We start from the raw sequence: 14179 nt of genomic DNA, 5'->3' as shown, positions 1-14179 counted from the left end.
TGTCGTGCAGTACCAACCCATTCTATGTGTGGCCCTCTTGTCTTCATTTGTTCCACTTACCAATGAAGTAAGTGGCTGCAAAGTCACGGAAAGACAGACTGGCCTCCCGGAGACCAATCATTCCGCCCCGTTCGAAAGCACTCACATACCGATATTCCACGCTGTGATGTTGGCGAGGCATAATGGCACTTGGTTACACGTCTCCACTTCGTACGACGGCTCCGCACCGGCTAAGCGTTGCGAAACACTGACCTGTCCTGTCACACAAGAGAGAGCGCTGTTGGGCCCTCATGCACGCCACTTCTCTGCCATTTAAACCACTTATTATGGGTCGGCTGTTTTAGACATCCCCTTATCGTGGCATGTTGCAGACCATTGCCTCTGAGTGATTCACTTTTTACAAACAGTAGTGCACTTTCCAAGAAGTAAAATATAGGACTATTAAGAAAACACACTGTTTCCATACAGATGAAGTGCATGTCATACCCACCTGTCCCCACCCGTCGTGACCGAGCGGTCCTAGGCGCTTCGGTCCGGAACCGCGCTGCTGCTACGGTCGCAGGTTCGAATCCTGCCTCGGGCATCGATGTGTGTGATGTCCTTAGGTTAGTTAGGTTTAAGTAAGTCTAAGTCTAGGGGACTGATGACCTCAGACGTTAAGTCCCATAGTGCTTAGAGCCATTTGAACCATTTGTCCCCACCCCTCCGTATTCCCCACCAACCCATTCAACCTCTTCCCTATTCTTAGATTAGGTGTTATGTTATTGGACATAAAGTATTTTGTGGTTGCCTGTGAGGTGCAATCCTTTGAATTTGACGCAGCCTTTGCACTTTAAATGTGTTTACTGTACTCAGCTCTGCGACTGGTCTCATGAGGCTGAGAAGAACTCATTCCAGATCCGCACGGCAATGAAAACGCTGAGGTGAAGATTCAGAATCATATCACAGGCCCATGTCATCAACATCGATATGCAGCTGGATTTTGGAACATACATTGTGTTCGAACACGAACGGTCTATCCAAACACAGTCGACAAGGATTTACAAAACATCGTTTTGTGAAAGACAACTAGCTCTTCACTCACACGAAGTGTTGAATGCTATCGACAAAGTATTTCAAATCGATTCCGTATTTCTTGAATTCCAGAAGGCTTTTGACACTGTACATCAAAAGCGGCTTGTAATCAAATTACGTTCTTATGGAATATCGCCTCACGTCAGCTGTGCGACTGGATTCGTGATTTCCTGTCAGAGAGGTCACAGTTCGTAGTAACTGAAGGAAAGTCATCAAGTAAAACAAAAGTGATTTCTAGCGTTCCTAGCGTTTAGGAGACAATGTGAGCAGGTTGTTTCTCTCTCGTTTGCTGCTCTCGTTTATCATCTAGTAAAGTCATCAAAATATCAAAACAAATTGCAAAACGATTTAGATAAGATATCTGTATGAAGCTAAAATTAGCAGTTGACCCTAAGTAATGAAAAGTGTGAGGTCATCAACGGAAACAGTAAAACTTCGGTTTCACAATAAATCAGTCAAATGTAAAGGCCGTAAATTCAACTAAACACCTAGGAATTACAATTACGAACAACTTAAATTGGAAGAAACACATAGAAAATTGTGTGGGGAAGGTGAGCCCGAGACTGCGTTTTATTGGCGTAACATCGAGAAGATGCAACAGAGCTAGTAAAGAGACTGCCTTGTCCGTCTTCTTTTGAAGTACGGCTGCGTCCTGTGGGCTACTTAGCAGATAAGGTTAACGGAATCCATCGAGAAAGTTGAGAGAAGATCAGCACGTTTGTACTATCGAGAAATAGGGTAGAGACTGTCTTATACATGATACAAGATTTGGGGTGGACCTCATTAAAACAAAGGGGTTTCTCGTTGCGAAATCTTCTCACGAAATTTCAGTCACCAACTTTCTTCTCCGAATGCGAAAATATTTTGTTTACTCCGAGTCACACAGGGAGAGGCGAACATCGTAATAGAATAAGGGAAATCAGAGCTCGCACGGGAAGATATGGGTCATGGCTCTGAGCACTATGGGACTTAACTTCTATGGTCATCAGTCCCCTAGAACTTAGAACTACTTAAACCTAACTAACCTAAGGACATCACACAACACCCAGCCATCACGAGGCAGAGAAAATCCCTGACCCCGCCGGGAATCGAACCCGGGAACCCGGGCGTGGGAAGCGAGAACGCTACCGCACGACCACGAGATGCGGGCAGGGAAGATATGGGTGTACGGTTTTTCCGCGCGCTATTCGAGAGTGAAATAATAGAGAATTATTGTGGAGGTGGTTCGATGAATCCTCTGCCAGACACTTAACTGTGATTTGCAGAGTAATCATGTAGATGCAGATGTAGATGTCCACCATTTCCGTCACAAGCTTGAGACAACTGCGTCAGCAGAGTGCAACCATTGCCATTATACATTCGAGCAGCAACATTTACCCTTGCACCTTGGGGGGTGGTCCATCCAAGCAGACCGGAATAGGGGAAAAGTTTAATTTCTTTCATACAGCCAATTTGTCAATATTGATCACGAAGCTGTCGAAGCCGTTTCCGGATATTTCTACCTTGACCTTAAAATTAAATTAGTGAAAACGTATCGAAATGCAGACGAAAAGGGTTGAGTTGGGATTAGGTTCATCCTGATCAATGAGCTGTTCAGTGAACCTAGAAACTAAAGTCACCTACGAGTAACTAACGGTCTTGAAATTTGAAATACTGAAATTTGAAGCAGTAGTAGTAGTAGTAGTACTTTTAGTGATCTGTAGATCTCTTTTGCAAGGATATTGGACATTTAATGGTATTGCAATTTAAGAACAACAAAAATAAAGTAATCCACATATATGGACATTTACATACATAAAGGTCTAGTAAGACAAGGATGGCCAGGTGGTCGGTCGTGGAGTTATAGTAAAAACCATCCCGGAATTTGCCTGTAATAAAATTTAGGAAAACCACAGAAAACCAAAATGAGGATGCCTGTGTGAAGACAGGATCCTTCACCCTCGCCATTGCAAGACCACGCTGTTTAAAACAGTGCTACCTTACTCGGATTATCCCCAGTGAATCAGACTCTTTTAAAAACAAGTTATTTAATAATGTAAAAGGCTAACGCTACACTGGTAATTCATTTCTCACTCCCAGTCACTGCACACTACACACACTATGGACACATTGTTCCATAACACTACACACGATACCAGATGGCGTCAGTACCATTTTGTTCGTACTGCAACTTCGCATTCGCTAGCCTGGAAAACTGAGTCAACTGTTGCTCTGAATTGAATAACGTCTGCTTGAAGTAGTAGTGAGACTAATTTGAGTATTTAGAAAAGTTTGTCTACCAAAATTGGTAACAATAAAGCGTACACTGAGGTGATGCTACTTCTTAATCATCACGCCGTGTACTACTATGATCCAGTCAGTTTTATTTACTTTATAAGTAATTTAAAAAATTCTAAAGCTTTGACTGTGAAATCAGACTCAACTAAAATTTTTTGGTCCCCTGAGTAAGAGAATGTAATCCTGGGAAAGAAATGACTGACGTCACAATACAGGTGCAGATGATTGTTACGTTAAGTTGATTTGTTTCTGAAATAAATTATCCGCTTTAGGACCGGCGACCTAATTATTTCTTTCCATTTTGGAATATACAAATTTTAATTAATGATAAATTTGACTAACCAATGTAAATCGATCTTTGTACGAGGCGTGTTTTTTAAGTAAGTACCGTTTTGAAATTAAAAAAAGACGTGCTAAGAAATCTCAATAATTTTAGTTTTACATGAAAGCCTGTACCTTAATCTACGAACTGACGCCATTACAGTCTGATTCTTCCTTGTTTACGTTGTGTACTGCCTAAAAGCGATCGATATTCATCTTGAGATCTGTGCAGTTTACGGAGAAAACATTATGAGTGATGGAATGGTAAGAAGGTGGGTGAGAGCAGTTAAAGATGGCCGCACAAATGTGCATGATGAACAACGGAGTGGGCGTTCTTCGGTCGTTAATGAAAGTTTGGTGCCGGAAGTGGACAATAAGGTGAGAGAAAACAGACGCTTTACGATTTCCTCCTTGCGGGATGACTTTCCTAATGTTTCTCGTAGTGTTTTGTCTGGCATTGTGACCGAGCACTTGAATTACCGAAAATTGTGCGCACGTTGGGTACCGAAAATGTTGACGGATGTGCACAAAACCAAACGTTTAGACAGTGCATCGACTTTCCTTGAGCGGTACCACAACGACGGTGATGACTTCTTAAGCCAAAATGTTACAGGCGATGAAACATGGGTGGCCTACGTCACACCAGAATCAAAGCAACAGTGCATGGAAGTTGAGGAAGGGCATCGTTTTGCTGCAAGACAATGCCCATCCGCATGTGGCGAATCACACCAAAGGTCTCATCACATCTTTTCGATGGGAAACTCTAGATCATCCTCCATACAGCCCCCATCTTGCGCCCAGTGACTACCATTTGTTGCTGCACTTGAAGAAACACCTGGGCGGTCATCGTCTTCAAGACGATGACGAAGTCAAAACAGTGGTGATGCAATGGTTAGCAAGTCAGGCGGCAGGGTATTCAAAAACTGGTGCAACGTTATGACAGGTGCCTCAATATTGACGGAAATTATGTAGAAAAGTAGATTAAGGTACAGGCTTACATGTGAAAACAAAATTATTGAGATATCTTAGCACATCTTTTTTTCATTTCAAAACGGTATTTACTTAAAAAACACGCCTCGTAATTACGTTTATTTGCACTATTTATTACGAGAGTGTATTCAACACATATTTAGATGATTAGTTGGACAGTTCTCGACATACAGGGTGATTCAAAAAGAATACCACAACTTTAAAAATGTGTATTTAATGAAAGAAACATAATATAATGTTCTGTTATACATCATTACAAAGAATATTTAAAAAGGTTTTTTTTCACTCAAAAACAAGTTCAGAAATGTTCAATATGGCCCCCTCCAGACACTCGAGCAATATCAACCCGATACTCCAACTCGTTCCACGCTCTCTGTAGCATATCAGGCGTAACAGTTTGGATAGCTGCTGTTATTTCTCGTTTCAAATCATCAATGGTGGCTGGGAGAGGTGGAAGAAACACCATATCCTTAACATACCCCCATAAGAAAAAATCGCAGGGGGTAAGATCAGGGCTTCTTGGAGGCCAGTGATGAAGTGCTCTGTCACGGGCTGCCTGGCGGCCGATCCATCGCCTCGGGTAGTTGACGTTCAGGTAGTTACGGACAGATAAGGACTCTCCATGCAGTTGATTGTGGAATTTGCAGCTCTCTGCTAGCTCTGCGAGTCGATTTTCCTGGGCTGCGAACAAATGCTTGCTGGATGCGTGCTACATTTGCATCACTCGTTCTCGGCCGTCCAGAACTTTTCCCTTTGCACAAACACCCATTCTCTGTAAACTGTTTATACCAACGTTTAATACACCACCTATCAGGAGGTTTAACACCATACTTCGTTCGAAATGCACGCTGAACAACTGTCGTCGATTCACTTCTGCCGTACTCAATAACACAAAAAGCTTTCTGTTGAGCGGTCGCCATCTTAGCATCAACTGACGCTGACGCTGACGCTGACGCCTAGTCAACAGCGCCTCAAGCGAACAAATGTACAACTAAATGAAACTTTATAGCTCCCTTAATTCGCCGGCAGATAGTGCTTAGCTCTGCCTTTTGTCGTTGCAGAGTTTTAAATTCCTAAAGTTGTGGTATTCTTTTTGAATTACCCTGTAGTTTCGGTTGAATTTCTTTGGAATCGATGCCTTTCGGACAAACTGCGAAAATGTAATCACGGTCGATTACAGCGCACACTACACGAAGATGGAGAGTTACAGTAGTATCTGTGCTCTCTCAGAACACTGTAGGCGGCGAGTTTCACGCAGCTGTAAAACACAGAGTCGAGAGCTGACGAAGTAAGATGTGACCCGGAGGCGGCGACGACTCGAACAGTAGTGTTCTCGCGTCCGCTCGGGACCCGACTTTGACCTGGATAATCCGGAACATTGTTCTGCGTCAGCAGAGAATCCCCTGCGACAGGCGGAGACAAATTCCTGGGCGCGAGGCGAGGCGTGGCGAGGCTGAGCTGAGGCGAGCGGAGACCTGGTGCGGAGCCAGACCTAGGAACGGGCGCCTGCGTGATTGGCACGCGCGTGGGCGGCGCCGGAGGCTGTGTGTGTGCGTGCGTGTGGGCGTTAAGAGGCACGGGGACCAGCCGTGATTCGACGCCACAATCAGGCGCCCCGCCGAGGCGTCAGCCCAGCTTCAAAACCGTGGAGGGACACTGCAGGTGCTGCTACTTGAACACCTACAGAAGAAGACAGACAAGGGAAGTTATACACATCTACACTATCTGCTCTACAAGGATCCGGGGACTCTTACGTAATTCGGAGGTGACCGCCAGACGTCACGAGCGACGGACCCGCCTGTATAAAAGGGGGCAGGGAGTACTGTGCTGTCAGCAGAGAAGCGGTAACACTAACAGCAGAATGGGCCGCTTAGGACAGCTCACGAGGGGAGGCCGCCAATTGTGAAATTCAGATTCGATTCATACTGCGCATAATAAAAGCTCATGGCCGGAGGTGTAATGTGGCAAAGCACCAAGATGCACTTCTCAGCCGTTGTCGAGAAAATCGACAGTTAAAAGAAACCGTTGCGGTGAAATACTCTCTACGATTAATGATTTTCTACAGCGTCATAGCGCAGTGGTAAGCGCTGGGGTTCGTAATCCGAAGGTCGCCGGATCGAATCTCGCGCCATGCAATATTTTTTTATTATTAGTTTTTTGCAATTCAAATATATATATATATATATATATATATATATATATATATATATATATATATATATATATATACTATTAATGAATTGCGTATGCATGTTGGTGAAGGCGGATCGCTCTCCAATTGTACCGCCTCCATTTTTCCGTTTGTTTATCAGCTCTCCCGTCCGCACTGATTTTCGACGATGTTATAAGTTGCGCTAGGGACCGCATCTACCTTCTTTGGAAGTTAGCAGGCAACTACGCTGTTATGGGGCGGCTCGATACGGCCCATTCAACATCTGTCCTTCAAGTGTAACGAGCGAGTAACGGAGTTTACATTTCATACCTGCCACAGCAAGTTTGTGTTCGTGGGGTCTCTATTCTAATTCGAACGTTTGACTTACGCTATACGTATTCGTTTCTACGTCTTCCGTTAACTATGCGTGGTTAACATTATGAAGACAATTAATAACATTTGTGAAATACAACTTTGTTTGCGGAAAACATAATGATGTTCGAAGTCGCCAGTTTTTCCACGACAAACGACTTTCAACAACTTATTATATGCATAATTGTTGCAACTGATTGCCGGGAATTATATATATATATATATATATATATATATATATACTCCTGGAAATTGAAATAAGAACACCGTGAATTCATTGTCCCAGGAAGGGGAAACTTTATTGACACATTCCTGGGGTCAGACACATCACATGATCACACTGACAGAACCACAGGCACATAGGGACAGGCAACAGAGCATGCACAATGTCGGCACTAGTACAGTGTATATCCACCTTTCGCAGCAATGCAGACTGCTATTCTCCCATGGAGACGATCGTAGAGATGCTGGATGTAGTCCTGTGGAACGGCTTGCCATGCCATTTCCACCTGGCGCCTCAGTTGGACCAGCGTTCGTGCTGGACGTGCAGACCGCGTGAGACGACGCTTCATCCAGTCCCAAACATGCTCAATGGGGGACAGATCCGGAGATCTTGCTGGCCAGGGTAGTTGACTTACACCTTCTAGAGCACGTTGGGTGGCACGGGATACATGCGGACGTGCATTGTCCTGTTGGAACAGCAAGTTCCCTTGCCGGTCTAGGAATGGTAGAACGATGGGTTCGATGACGGTGGGATGTACCGTGCACTATTCAGTGTCCCCTCGACGATCACCAGTGGTGTACGGCCAGTGTAGGAGATCGCTCCCCACACCATGATGCCGGGTGTTGGCCCTGTGTGCCTCGGTCGTATGCAGTCCTGATTGTGGCGCTCACCTGCACGGCGCCAAACACGCATACGACCATCATTGGCACCAAGGCAGAAGCGACTCTCATCGCTGAAGACGACACGGCTCCATTCGTCCCTCCATTCACGCCTGTCGCGACACCACTGGAGGCGGGCTGCACGATGTTGGGGCGTGAGTGGAAGACGGCCTAACGGTGTGCGGGACCGTAGCCCAGCTTCATGGAGACGGTTGCGAATGGTCCTCGCCGATACCCCAGGAGCAACAGTGTCCCTAATTTGCTGGGAAGTGGCGGTGCGGTCCCCTACGGCACTGCGTAGGATCCTACGGTCTTGGCGTGCATCCGTGCGTCGCTGCGGTCCGGTCCCAGGTCGACGGGCACGTGCACCTTCCGCCGACCACTGGCGACAACATCGATGTACTGTGGAGACCTCACGCCCCACGTGTTGAGCAATTCGGCGGTACGTCCACCCGGCCTCCCACATGCCCACTATACGCCCTCGCTCAAAGTCCGTTAACTGCACATACGGTTCACGTCCACGCTGTCGCGGCATGCTACCAGTGTTAAAGACTGCGATGGAGCTCCGTATGCCACGGCAAACTGGCTGACACTGACGGCGGCGGTGCACAAATGCTGCGCAGCTAGCGACATTCGACGGCCAACACCGCGGTTCCTGGTGTGTCTGCTGTGCCGTGCGTGTGATCATTGCTTGTACAGCCCTCTCGCAGTGTCCGGAGCAAGTATGGTGGGTCTGACACACCGGTGTCAATGTGTTCTTTTTTCCATTTCCAGGAGTGTATATATATGAGTTACAAAAAACAAATACTAAAAAAAAGTTGCATGGAGCGAGATTCGGTCCGGCGACCTTCGGATTACAAACCCGAGCGCTTACCGCTGCGCCACGACGCTGTAGAAAATTAAAAATCGTAGAGAATATTTCACCGCAACGGCTTCTTTTAACTGTCGATTTTCTCGACAACGGCTGAGAAGTGCATCTTGGTGCTTTGCCACATTACACCTCTAGTCATGAGCTTTAGTTATGCGCAGTATGAATCGAATCTGAATTTCACAATTGGCGGCCTCCCCTTGTCAGTCACTTCGAACATGGCCTGTCATTGGATGTCACCTTAGACTCACCAGGGACATTTCAACCCTTCTAAAGCTGCCCAAGTTGACTGTCAGTAACGTGACTCTGAAGGAACAGCCAAAGCTAAGCCAACAATTGGCGGACTTCGTGAGCTGAGGGGCGGTGAGTGTCGAACAATGCTGAACCTCGTTGTAAAATAGCGGAAGGAATCGTTCGTGAGTTCCAAAGCACTAACAGCAGTCTAGCTACTAAAGTTACTGTACTTAGCGTATCAAAAAAATGGGATGCAGTTGTCTAGCAGCTGCTCATATACTTTTGTAGTCAATGCTAAGCGATGCTTGAGGCGATGTAAAGAGCAAAGTACTCGGGGGATGGGTGGATGACTGAAAACGAATGATTTGGCGTAGATTAGATTAGAACTTGTTCCATAGATCATCAATACGACACTTCGTAAAGATGTGGAGCGTGTCAGGTTAATAAAAGGTGTCTATACAATATATTACATTACACAAAATATTACATGACACTTAATATATATATATATATATATATATTTTTTTTTGGTGGGGTGGATGGGGAACTTACCCACTACCTATATCCAAAAATTCGTCTAATGAGTAGAAGGAGTTGCCATTCAGAAATTCTTTTAATTTGCTTTTAAATGCTATAAGGCTATCTGTCAGACTTTTGATGCTATTAGGTACGTGACCAAAGACTTCTGTGGCAGCATAATTTACCCCCTTCTGAGCCAAAGTTAGATTTAACCTTGAGTAGTGAAGATCATCCTTGCTCCTAGTGTTGTAGCCATGTACACTGCTGGTATTTTTGAATTCGTTCGGATTGTTAATAACAAATTTCATAAGTGAATACATATATTGTGAGACTACAGTGAAGATCCTGTCTGCAGGATGATCTTGGATGAGCTCCAGCAATTATTCTGATTACACGCTTTTGTGCAATGAACACTCTTTTACTCAATGATGAGTTACCCCAGAATATGATGCCATACGAAAGCAGAGAATGAAAGTAGGCGTAGTAAGCTAATTTACTGAGATGTATATCGCCAAAATTTGCAATGACCCTAATAGCATAAGTAGCTGAACTCAAACGTTTCAGCAGATCTTCAGTCCGTTTTTTTCCAGTTCAACCCCTCATCAATGCATAAACCTAGAAATTTTGAATATTCTACCTCAGCTACCGATTTCTGATCGAAGTCTATATTTATTAATGGTGTCATTCCATTTACTGTGTGGAACTTTATATACTGTGTTTTGTCAAAGTTTAATGAGAACCCATTTGCAGAGAACCACTTAAATGATTTTCTTAAAAACATCGTTTACAACTTCATCAGTTAATTCTTGTCTGTTGGGTGTGATACCTATACTTGTAACATCGGTAAAAAGTACCAGCTTTACATCTTCGTAAATATAGAATGGCAAGTCATTAATGTGTATTAAGAACAGCAGAGGACCCTTGCAACACCCCGTTCTTGGTTGTCCCCCGGTTTGAAAAATCACCAGTTTTTTGCATATTATGTGAACTGCTTATTTCAGCTATCTGCACCCTTCCAGTTAGGTATGATTTAAACCATCTGAGCACTGTCCCATTCATACCACAGTACTTGAGCTTATCTAGAAGTATTCCATGATTTACACCATCAAAAGGCTTTGAGAGATCACAAAAAATCCCAGCGGGTGACTCCCGGCTACTCAGAGCATTTAATATTTCATTAGTGAAAGTATATATAGCATTTTCCGTAGAAGAACCTTTCTGAAAACCAAACTGACATTTTGTTAAAACTTTATTTTTACAAAGGTGTTAAGCTACTGTCCACACATTACTTTTTCAAGAATTTTGGATAAGGCAGTCAGAAGAGAGATTGGAAGGTAGTTGTTGACATCAGACGTATCCTTTTTTATGCAGTGGTTTAACAATGGCATACTGCAGTCTATCTGGGAAAATACCCCGCTTCAGAGAGCTATTACATATGTGGGCAAGAATCCCACTTATCTCTTGGGAACAAGCTTTTATTATCCTGCTTTAAATGCCATCAATTCTATGTGAGCTTTTATTCTTGAGAGAGTTTATTATCTTCCTAATTTCAGAAGGAGAGGTGGGTAAGCACGCTATACCTTGGGGCAATTCGATGGTATAGTGACAACCGTGAAGTCCGGAGGAGATGTTGTTACAGTGTCGGGGTGTTTTACAGGGTTGGGCTGTGGCCCTCTTGTGTCGCTTATGAAAATGCTGAATGCAGACGATACGAACACATTTTACAGCTTTGTGCTCTTTATGTCCGCCTTTGTAGCTATGTGGTCAGTGTAAATGCCTGGCATGCAGGAGACGCAGGTTCGATTCTTGTTACCGCTAAGCATTTTTCCATGGTGCAAGCAAAGGACAAGGGTGCCCTCAGCCTCGTGTTGCTAGCTTAGGGGCTACGTGATTAAGAGGTAGAGACTTCAAGGTCCAAGCATTGACAACGCTAGGAGTGCTGTATGCTAACCCCATGCCTATCTATATTGATTGCATATACATGACATCTCATTGCGGACGGTGAAGCGAAGGCCGGCCGACATCCTGTGGTCTTCAGGACCTAATCACAGAAGTTCTTTTTTTTTTACACACCGTAGAGGAATAGTTTGGAGACGACGTTCGTAGCAGAATGTCATTGCCCCCTGTTGTAAAGCAGTAGCTCTGAGACAATGCGTTGTGTTGGCAGAAGAGCCAACACTGTGTTACGAGAGGAGGCCGAAATGCACGCGTTTTAGCTCACGCAGGCTGGCGTGAGGAGGGAAGGACTATACTGACATGAGGTCTGGAACGCGACAAGGAATTAGAATTCAGAAAGCGGACGGCATTAGTTTGATACTTAACTTTAATCCATTAATTATGAACGTCGCTCTTGACGGTACATGAGTCACAATATTATCTGTTCAGAATACATAGTAACTGAATATGGCGCCTTGCTAGGTCGTAGCAAATGACGTAGCTGAAGGCTATACTAAACTGTCGTCTCTGCAAATGAGAGCGTAGCGTACGCAGGCAGTGAACCATCGCTAGCAAAGTCGGCTGTACAACTGGGACGAGTGCTAGGAAGTCTCTCTAGACTAGACCTGCCGTGTGGCGGCGCTCGGTCTGCAATCACTGATAGTATACTAACGGACCGCGGCCGATTTAAAGGCTACCACCTAGCAAGTGTGGTGTCTGGCGGTGACACCACACAATGATATGTGGACAATAGACAATAGTATTCCTGAAATGGACTGACCTGCCTAGAGTCCCGACCTGAACCCAATGGAACCCATTTGGGTTGAGTCAGAACGTAGACTTCGCTCCACATCCCTGGGTCCAACACCACTACCTTCTTTGGTTTCAGCTGTTCAGGAAGAATGGGCTGCAGTTTTTCCTCAAATATTTAGACTCATTGAAAGCATCTTCAGCTGAGTTCAAACCGTCGTAAAGGCGAGGGGTTAACACATCCCATATTAATGTCCGTTTATAGATGATCGGCTACTTTTGATAGTAAGGTCTGCATCTATACTCGGCCAATCACCTTACGGTGAGTGGCGGTTGGCGTTTTGTGTACCATTATCACTTCCCCCGTTTGCTGTTCCAGATGCAAATGGTTTTCGGGAAGAAGGATTCCTGGTAAGCCTCTGTGTGAACTCGAACGTCTCTAAGTTTACCTTCATGGCCTCTTCGCGTATGTGCTTAGGATGAAACGATATATTGGTTGTCTCTTCTAGGAACGTACGCTCTCGGAACTGTAATAGCAAACCACACTGTGATCCAGAATGCCCCTCTAGCAGCGTCTGCTATTTGAGTTGGTTGACCATCGGTGTGAGGCTTTCGGGCATGCTGTTACCTCTGTCAATCCCATCTGGTACTGATCTCAGACTGACGACCAGTATTCAAGTAAAGATCGAACGAAGGTTTCATTAGTTACCTCTTTTGACTGTGGACCACAGGTCCTAATGATTCTTCTACTGAATCTAAGTCTGGTATCGTTCCACTTTAAATCGCTCCGTATGCATACTCCTTGATATTAGTGTGGATGTGATTTCTGGCCGTGTAATCATACATTAATTGGACTTTCTAATTATTTAAGCAAAATCTGTTAAATTTATTTATGTTGACGGTCAACTGTCGATCCCAACAGCAAGATTTCCTGGATTCTGTTACAATTTTTCGTCGTTGAAAATTCTCTGTACCCCACAGTATCATACATGAAAAAAATTCATCGCACTTCCAGTGTTGTCCGCTAGGTCATTTACATACAGAGAGTTTCAAAATCTTTGCATCAAAACTCTAGGTGTGATAGATCACATCATGGAGAAGAACTTTTGTTACAGACAAAATGTTCGTTGATACTTACTTGGCGACGCTAAGCGACTTTAACTATCATTCATGCCCCCAAAAGGAGTCAGGATGTAGTCTGCAATCTCTCTGAAGTCTGCCTATAATCCAATCTTGTGCACGGTTTGCTATAAATAAATGTAGTGTGAATAGGGTCTCCCGTCGGGTAGATCGCTCGCCTGGTGCAAGTCTTTCGATTTGACGCCACTTCGGCGACTTGCGCGTCGATGGGGATGAAATTATGATGATGATTAGGCCAACACAACACCCAGTCCCTGAGCGGAGAAAATCTCCGACCCAGCCGGGAATCGGACCTTTTTTTTGTAACTATATATATTTATTTAAATTTTTAGCGATACATTTTTAAAACATTTCTTTCTATTAAGATATTATATTCCTACAGTTGGTTAATATTACTGTGGTTTTTTTATATGTTTTCGTTTGGATATCCTTTTCTTTTGCATTTTTCTCTTATTGTTGTTCCTCGAACCCTTTTCCATGGTCATTTGTCGTCTTTTTTTGTAAACCATTGCAGAACAGGCATAGTACTTTATATCTATCGTCAACAAATTGATTATGAGCTCAGATTTGTGTATGTGATGCACTTTGTGGTGCTACAGGCACGATGTGCATGCGGGTTTGATATCTTCCTCTAGTCAGCACTGTTAGGTGGGACAGTATGAGAG

The sequence above is a fragment of the Schistocerca serialis genome, chromosome 1, assembly GCF_023864345.2.
Source record: "Schistocerca serialis cubense isolate TAMUIC-IGC-003099 chromosome 1, iqSchSeri2.2, whole genome shotgun sequence".
In the NCBI taxonomy this organism is placed as follows: domain Eukaryota; kingdom Metazoa; phylum Arthropoda; class Insecta; order Orthoptera; family Acrididae; genus Schistocerca; species Schistocerca serialis.
Note: the sequence above shows the minus strand (reverse complement) of the source record.